The following is a 9744-nucleotide window of genomic DNA, read 5'->3' on the forward strand; positions in this document are numbered from 1 at the left end:
CATATACTTACGTTCGAATCCTAAAACTCATGAAACTTAAATTTTATTTAATATTTTATTTTATTAATCGGAATCTTAGCATATCTTAATTCAATTACTTCAATAGCTTAATGAGACAATTAAAATATTTTAAGGATATATGTTCATCTATTTAGGTTTATTGAATGTTACCTTATTTATACTTACGTATTTACACAAATGTGATCACACATATGTACATTCTTAAATACACGTACGCTGATGCTTGCTTCTTCTTGCACGCACAAACAATGACTTCTACACTTTTTGCTTTTTGCGAGAAGCAAGTTGAACCAGAGAACTTAAAACAATGAGAAGGTGCAGGTTCGGCAGCGAGCAATTTGTAGGAATTTATCAAGGAGTTCACCACAGATGCACGAGAAACCAATAACATTTTTCGCTTTTATAACAGCGGTGAATCTGTACACATACGCTTTCTTAACATAACCAACCGACGAATATTGAAGAGAATATAATATGTGAGCAAAATTGGGCATATTGATAATATATTCCCTTTTATTGAACTATTATTTATTATTTTTTAAATTATTTTATGTTAATTCATTTTTACTTTATTATGAGAAATATATCAAAATACTTTTAAATTATTACTAATAAAGTATTTTGATATATTTCTTAAAATAATTCATTAATTGTACTTGACACCATTATGGAGTCATAAAAGTACAGAATTGTGTTTTGCCGTCGGTATTTCACATTCATGCTTCAATTTTTCTTTTCAAATGCATGTGTAAACATATGTAACAGGACATACATATATTATGTCGTTTACACATTTGTATGTATTTTTATGTAGATATGTACACTCATTACTTCATGTGAAATCTCCGTTGACACATTTTTTGCTTTTATGTCAAAGAGTCAATCTGTCGAAGAACTGACGCGACGACAAAGCGTCACAACATTGTGTTGTTGGTAGAAAATCCGAGATGTGCCATACACACTCTTACAAACATACATCGCATATGGGCAAGTGCAAAGTCAATGTGTGTACAAAAAATTCGAACGTACTTACGTAAATTCTTTGACAAATACAGTCAATCCCGGTTAAGTGCCAAAACCAAAGATGCAGATTTTTTATTAGATTAGATTAGATATTAGATTATTTCTATGTATTTAAAAAAAAATTACCGTTTTCTTTAAAAAAATTAAGAAAAAAAAGTGAGATGCAGCAAGACACCGGCAGATAAGAGGGATTGGAGGAGTGATACTTAACCGGGGTTTACTGTATTCTCAGAATATTAAATATTTTCTTTAAAAAGTTTCTTGAATTGTAAATCGACAAATTTACTATGTTGTCACTTTTATTCTAAAATATTTTAATACTCATATTTGAGGGGTTGTCACTTTTCCTTTCTAGAGGGAATATCAGAAATTTGTTCAATTTATGATTTTTAGCTTTTGCCATCGTCGCGAAAAGACGCTTGTAGGCAAACGCATGCTCGGGGAGATGTGTAAGGCGTTTGCTTTTATGAATGAAACGACTTAGCTTATTGCTTGTGCGCCAGCGTTTATGAATGAAAATGTTGTTGGTGTGTGATTTATTACAAATTTAGGATTTGTCAATTTGGCTGCCATATTGATTTCTGGTGCTGATGCTATTTGAGACAATTGTTGTTTTTGTACAACAATGTTTGTATTTTTCCTATTGGCTGACGTACTTACATTTGTACGCTTAAATGTATGTAGATTTGTGTATGCATTACTTATTTTGCGCGGTCATATGCATATTTGTACATACATACTTACATATAGAGCAGTGCGCTCACATGTATTTATTGATAATTGATAATATATTATTATATTATATAATATAACATATTGATGTACATACATAAATTATTAATTCTGTAAAAATTGAAATTAGAAAATTTTGAAAATAGTAAAATATCATTTTTTGCATAATCTTTCACATTTTATCAATGTAGCATTTGTGCAAAAAAATAATAATTTATCAATTTTTCATCATAAAAATCGTTTATATGGCAAAAAATAATCATGCATATGTGAAGTGGCATTTGTATTTCTTGTTTTCTCATTCATATCATTTCATTTTTCTCTTTATATTGGTAGATACGTATTTTGTCAGAGAACGTTGTTAAAAATTCTCATTTCTGTTAAATAACAGCAAAACTATACAGAAAGTGGTGAACTCCTTGATCTCAAATTTTCAACCAACCAATCGAGCATCATACAAAATTCAATTTGCACCTTCTCATTGTTTTAAGTTCTCTGGTTGAACGATCGCAAGCAAGGAGGGGTCAGGGGCGCACTGCCACATAATTAATTTCTGGTATTATTTTATTAATCGAATTTATTTTAAAAACGATTATAAGTATGAATTTATCTGTATTTATATTTTTACGAATATTGTTATTAAATTACGAAAATAAGTCATTAATGCATCAGTATTTTTCAATACATATGTATATATAATAATTCCTATGGGTCCTCAGTTGAAATGCCCTTGTGTTTGGGTGCAAGCCAACGAGATAGCGGTGAGCTCCCGCGGACATTGTGTTATTGAAAAAAACCAAATGACGACTTTGTCGACAAACATAAATGTATACATACATATGTACCTATGAGCTCGCATACATATTGAAACCAAATTGTGCGATTCGTAGCGGAGTTGGCAAAATTTGTTTCAATCGACAATCTTGCGACAATGTCAGTCGGCTATGTTGTCACGTTTACGCGATTACCGATTGGGCTGCATTTTCATAGCGTCGTTTTTGATAAAATGTGCTAAATTGACAAACTATAAAATAATGATAATAAGTAAATATGGAATGTGCTTAGAATACATAGAAGTAGTTAAAGATTTCATATGAATGTCAATTTTATATAAATTTTATAATTTAATGCCACATATAGTGCATAATATGAAATAGATTAAAATATATTTTAAATCGCTGAAATTTTTTTTCGCACGTTTTCGATGTTCGCTCATAGTAATTTATATTTTAGAACAGCTAACATTTGCGCCATCTCTATTCATTTACATTCTCTGGCAATACTTTAGGAAATTTTCTATGTCCAATAAATGAACAAGCTTTTCTCATTATCGCCACAAATATATTCAGGGGTAGTTCAACTAAATAGTTTCCCGACTGTTCTCCAAGTTATCGAATCTGGTAACACTAAACAGCTGTGAAATTTGGGACAAGTTCTGTGTTGACAACAGTTTATCTTCAAAATGAAGATATTATATAAAATAGATCATCAAAATCTTAAAGCGAATATATCAAAACAAAATCAGAGTTTCATGCAAAAAATCTTCATTATCAAAATATCTGTGAATAATTGGTTTGTAAGACACATGTGCACTTGTAATCAATTGCCTAAATATATATCTTAGGTCTACAAGTTATCATATGAGTGTATATTTGTTTATGTGTTTACTTATGTATGTATGTATGCCTGTTAAATATATTTGAGCATACATATTTAGGATTAGTGGACTGTATATTCTAACATGTTTCTTATCTTAATATGTAGAATAATAAAACTAAATTTATTGCTGCACGCCGTCTAAGTGGGGCCCTTGTGGTCCTAACGCCCATGTTCATTTTTGAACAATCTGGTAATAATTGAAGATTTCTTTTCTTAAATTTGTTCGATTTTTAAACACCATCATTACCCTCGGTAAAATATTTTTGTAATGCTCTTAAGATCTTTTAATTTAAAATACTTGATATTTATTTTTGCTATACATATTTACATTGTATTCCTACTATTTAACTTTAAATTAATATTAAAATTTTTTTACTGTTCTTCTTGCCACAAACGAAAAGTGTTGCACGCTTCTTTTGGATTTGGTGTTAAATATTATATATGCTTACATTTTTATGAAAGAGTTTTCAAATATGATATACATACATTCGTAAGTTAAATAAGTGTCAAATAAAACTATATATTTAGTTAATTTCCATTTGCATTTTTAAATTCAGAAATATCCACTGATTGGGAAAGATATACGCAAAACTACTGAGAGGGGGAGATGGCATCAAGTAAAAATTTCTTTTCATATTTTATTATTTAATTATACTTTTTGTTGCAATCCTTTTTGTATTTATGTATATTATTATAAATAATTTTGATTAAAAGTTTAAAATTTTTTAAATAAATAAAAATTATATTGTCAACTGCGCAAAAGAATTTTTCACTTGTGATAGATTTACAGTCATGACTGACAAATTGCAGCTATGATAGCATCACAAAATATTTCATCACATACATTCCAATTTCGTGTTTTCTTTCATTTTCATTGTTTTCAAATTTTTGTTAGTGATCTTCAATAGCAGCAACAAATCTCTCAGTTCACATATTTTTCTGTAGGATTTTAATCTGGCCGTCCCTCTTTTTCCAATTACTAAACGTCAGACCTCCTGAACTTTGACAGGAGCCTGAGTTCAGGTGGTTTTGACGTTTAGCGATTCGCTCTAATTTCCAATGAGATGAGTTGGGCGTCTCTTTATCTCTGCTTTTGGTGTATCGCACGGAATAACAGCTACATAGGAATTTTACAACTTCTCGAAACTTCGATGAAAACCTATGCTGTCTCTTTCGGAAAAATCGTAAACATTGATAGTCATTGTTCATATGACTGTCAGTACTGACACAATAAATGTGAGTGTATTGGTGAACCAGCATTTCTTGTAGGGTTACTTGTAGATATATACAATGTGTATAATTTTGACGTGTCAACATGTAAGTTCTTATTTGATATATACATATTTAAATAACGAATAATTCTTTTAAATATATCTATAATAATTTTTATTCATTGTATATTTTTATTATTTCAGATTTGGATGTCGAGAAACACGTAGTGTAATACAACATACAAAGTAATACAATACTACAAATAAGCAATTCATGTGAGTTAACTTTAGTTTAATATCTTATTTTTTATTATTATATTATATATATTATTATAAAATTATTAAAAAAAATTCATTTCCACTTACGGATCTGGGGTCGGCTTTAAAATACCGTCCCAAGATTTCGGAAATAAAATCGGTATGGGTAGATAGAGGAGGTCCTCCATAGCAAGAATAGATATAGCCGCAAGGAAACTTATAGTTTTCGAGATATTTACGTTTAAAGTAGAAATATTCACTCGACGCACTTAGGCCTTTAGGAGGCCCATTTTATATCCACTAACACTTACTAATTCGTTTTTAGACATTTATTTTGTATTATATGATGCAAAAATAGCTTTATTTCAGTATTTAAATCATTATTCAGTTCTATTAATTTTAACAATAACAAAAGGGTTGAAAATGTCAAATAACCAGTGTTGCCATACTATACCGGTGTTGAACTGACCGGGGTTATTTTTTTTTTAAGCGCGGCCGAAGCGCGGCTGACTGTCGCCAACGCAAAACGGATTAACATCAATGGTCTCTAATATTTTATGTTTCTAGGTTTTGAATTCCTGTATTTGGGTTATTACTTGTTTTCACTTCTTTCAGTTCATTTACAAAAGATGTCGATAAGGTAACACTTGTTATTTGACATTTTGCAACCCTTTTGTTATTGTCAAAATTAATAGAATTGAACAATGATTTAAATATTGAATTAAAGCTATTTTTGCAATATATAATGTAAAATAAATGTGTACAAACGAAATAGTGAAGTGTTAGTGGATATAAAGGTGAAAAATATAAGTGTATAATTCAATTTAAATACGTACTTTAACGATTTGAAAATTTCAACTTTAAACGTAAATATCTCGAAAACTAGAAGTTTCCCGCGGCTATATCTATATATATTCTTGATCTGGAGGATGTCCTCTATCCGCCCATACTCATTTTATCCCCGAAAGCCTGGGACGGTATTCTAAAGTTTTCCCTTGGTGAGCTGCACGGTGGGCACTTAGTATGAAGCGGAGGAGTTCCGTCTGACGGCCGAGGCGTTCGAATGGTTGATTGGCGAGTATGAATTGTTAACAAAAAATAGTGGAGTGATTGTGAATACGAGGGCTGCTATATATATTTCTGGCCTAATAATGAAAATACGAATATTCATCAACGAAAATGTTTTTTTTTTTCGGTCGATTGCTGTTTTGTTTCGGGCTCATACGCATAGATCCATGATTCGTCACATGTGACGATCTTATAAACGTCTTTTGAAGCACCGCGATCGTATTTTTTCAGCATTTCTTTACACCAATCCACGAGCGATTGTCAAATTGTTCGGGATCCAACGAGAACAAACCTTTTTTACGGCCAGGTGTTCATGCAATATCGAATGTATGCTGGTGGGAGAAATGCATAGGCATGCCTCTATCTGAAGGTATGTTACATGACGGTCTTGCCTTATCAGTTCACGTACGGCATCGATGTTTTCTGGCACAACGGATGTTTTTGGACGACCTTCACGGAATTCGTCTTTGAGCGAGCGTCGGCCACGATTGAATTCGTTGTACCAGTTTTTCACAGTGCTATAGGATGGTGCTTCATAGCCATACAAAGATTTTAGTTCATCGATGCACGCTTGTCGTGATAATCCACGTCGAAAGTTGTGAAAAATGATCACACGAAAATGTTCACGAGTTAATTCCATTTTTGGCCGGGAAGATTTTTTAAATCCCTGTAAATAAAACAATTCACGATTAAATGACAAAACGTTCTGAGTGATGTTATGCTAAAAAATGTCAAACTTTCCAATGGAAATGTCAGATTGCACCTGGCAACACTTAGTGTTGCCTAGGCCAGCCAGCTATATAGCAGCCCTCGTACAAGTAAGTAAATTATTAAATTTTTATTGATATTGTACGTATGTAATTGTAGTTACATCTTGCCATTATAATATTGCATGTATTGCATATTATAAATGACTTTAGTTTATATTAGAATATATTAATCAGTTTGTTCATACAAATTTAAATTTGTTATTATCCTTTATTTTTCATTAAAAATATTTTTATAACGAAAAATGCAATAGATAGTTTTCGCTTTGTGTAGTTATTCTTGTTCTTGTATTATATTGTAACGGATTTCTATATTAATCATCTACCTTGTAACTCACTTTTGAGTTCGATCACTGGATTGTTAAATAAAAGTCCTATTTTAATGGCTATACACTTATCTTTATTTCTAATTCTAACAACTTATCGCTATATTACTCATTATCCGAGCTAACAACTTCTTACTTATATCTTAATTGCCCTTAACACGACAACATACTAACTAAAACATGGTATAAGGGAGTAGAGAATGTGCCCATTCAGAGTACTTTTCCACTTTCCAGGGGTACGTTCACAATAAGACCAACATGGCCGCCCCTGGTGAGTTAGGATGGCGAGGGGTTAAAACTGGTTGCGCATAACAAAAAACGCCGTTATAATTATTTTCAAATATTTTCAATTTTGGTTATAGAATTATGTTAAATGCTGTTAACAAAATATGATATTATATTATACCATGTTAATATAGATAAATATGCGGCTTATTTTTAAGCATTTCAATTAACTTTTTAATAGACAAACTAAAAATTCAATTTAACTATGAGTAGACGTAACTATTGTAACAGAATTTGATAATTCATATAATCAATAAAGCAAAATTTATCATTGTAGATAAATCAATAAATAAATACTGAGCCGATGTTTTCTCTAATTTATATATACATTTTTTTAAACACAAATTTCAGTTCGTTTTATAATTCATCATTTAGCGTTGAAAATATGTACAATATTTCATTCTCTTTACGTAAAAAATTACCATATTATTATATATTTCTATGTTTAGTTTTTAAATATACAGGCTTCTTAAATAAATTTTTTGTTGAAGTTACAATATCTTTATATTATACGGCAGATATATTTCTTTCCTAAAAATTATTCTAAAATTAGCATACCCAACACTGTTACGTAATGCTCAATGACAATACTGGCAACACATTTGAATATTTTTGACATGGACGGACCTATTTTTACAAAGGTGAGTTGTTTTTGAGTATTGTTTTTAATATAATTATTATTTTTGTATAAATTTATAAAACTTATCTCCAGTTTCGTTGAATAAGCAGTTTCTGGATTTCACATGGTTGCTTAAGTGAACCTTACATTTTACTATGGTGAATATTTATTAATTTACCACAGTTAAAAAGAGGCATATATATACATATATCTTAATTATTCTGAAATTTGCCAATAAAAATCGCTCCTTATAAAATTTTATTAAAATAAACTGATTTTGTTTTGAAAAAATATCACAGTTTTGCATATAACCAGTATATTTGGGACAAATTTTTCATAAATTAAAAGAAAAAGCAATAAGCACCCATTTTTCGGTCAAAAGTAGTCCATCTTGGATGCCAATTGAACCTCAACCCCTAGACGGGTTTTCAGCTGTTGCTTTGTTTACATCTGATCAGCTGATACAATAGCTTCTCTACTATCCCTTTACGATGAACCAGAGAACGTATATCATAGAGAAGGTTCATGGTGTGCCGATTGTCAAAATGTTCCTCTTGACGGAGGGTTACTCGCTAAAATTAGTGCATTTCACCACAAACAAATTATAAGCTGATTTCACCAGAATTTTTGCCCCTGCGGAGAGCAAAATAGCAGAATTGAGCATTTTAAATGTTAAATGAGAAAAATAATGCTAATAAATGAAAAATATATGTGAGAGACAGCCAATGAAGGGAAAAGCTAATATATATATACTTATATGTATTACCATATATGCAAGTGCTTTTTTCTAACTTTTTCTAATATATGTTTTAGTGGGGAAATCCCGCCAAAACGAACCACAGAAGTTAATACATGTGTATTTACAATATATGCAGGTGGTTTTTGATTGGAAAAGTACTTGTATATTATATATGTTTTAATGGAGAAATTGCGCCAAAACGCAAGTAGTTAGATTTTTTCTAATTGTAGTTAATATATGTTTTAGTGGGGAGATTACGCCAAAATGAATGAAAAGGAGGAAGGGTCAACGGAATTTTAGTCAACGGAATTTTAGTTTTAAAAGATTTTCGACGCGAGTAGATCAATTCGTACCGTTTTTCCGTTGTGGGTTTACTATTTTTATTAATTGTATAAATTGAAAATGTCAGTGAGAAGGAAGTGTCGCGTTCGCGAGTGTATTGAAGAGTCGGAAAGATTGTTTTCGTTTCCCAAAAACGAGGAGGACCTCCAAAAGTGGGTGGAAAACCTGAAAATCCCACCACCGCTGGATTTACCCGCCCACAATGCATTCGTTTGCATTAAACACTTCGAGCGAAGTGCAGTGGGCGTGAGAAAATTGAAGGCACATGCTGTGCCCACCCTCAACCTTGGTAAGTTTTTCTTCTTTCAATAATATAAAATTATATAGAGTAGTTTATATAAATATACATTTGATAACTTTATTAGGATTAGAAAAACTTCAAAACTTTATTTTAATTAGAAACATGTGTATAATTTATAATATATTATTAGTATGGTAGCAATATAATATATTACATCCATACAGTTGTATGTGTAACTAGGCATGTATGTATATTGAGAGTATAATTTTGGTAGCAAATATACTAATGTTTATATACATACATACATATATTAACATGTGTACATATATAAACATTAGTATATTTGCTGATACTTCTAATATAAGTATAGTACAGTGATGTGCGATGATGGTAAAACAATAATATTTATTATTGGTGTTACATTAATATTTAGTGAAGTATCCATGGTTTTTT

At 30.7% G+C, this 9744-nt stretch overlaps 1 long non-coding RNA gene across 2 annotated transcripts; it reads left to right on the forward strand.

Annotated features, from left to right (window-relative positions):
• The first annotated feature begins 3142 nt into the window (after positions 1 to 3142).
• Positions 3143 to 8210, forward strand: LOC118683443 (uncharacterized). Of its 2 annotated transcripts, XR_011395405.1 has the most exons (6): positions 3143 to 3625; positions 3837 to 3925; positions 3993 to 4671; positions 4851 to 4922; positions 7904 to 7991; positions 8063 to 8210. It is a non-coding gene; the product is annotated as an uncharacterized lncRNA (long non-coding RNA). The 2 variants fall into 2 exon arrangements; XR_011395406.1 differs by lacking the exons at positions 7904 to 7991; positions 8063 to 8210 and adding an exon at positions 7300 to 7578 and having other exon boundaries at positions 3144 to 3625.
• Positions 8211 to 9744: the final 1534 nt, after the last annotated feature.

Source organism: Bactrocera oleae, chromosome 3 (assembly GCF_042242935.1).
Source record: "Bactrocera oleae isolate idBacOlea1 chromosome 3, idBacOlea1, whole genome shotgun sequence".
In the NCBI taxonomy this organism is placed as follows: Eukaryota; Metazoa; Arthropoda; class Insecta; order Diptera; family Tephritidae; genus Bactrocera; species Bactrocera oleae.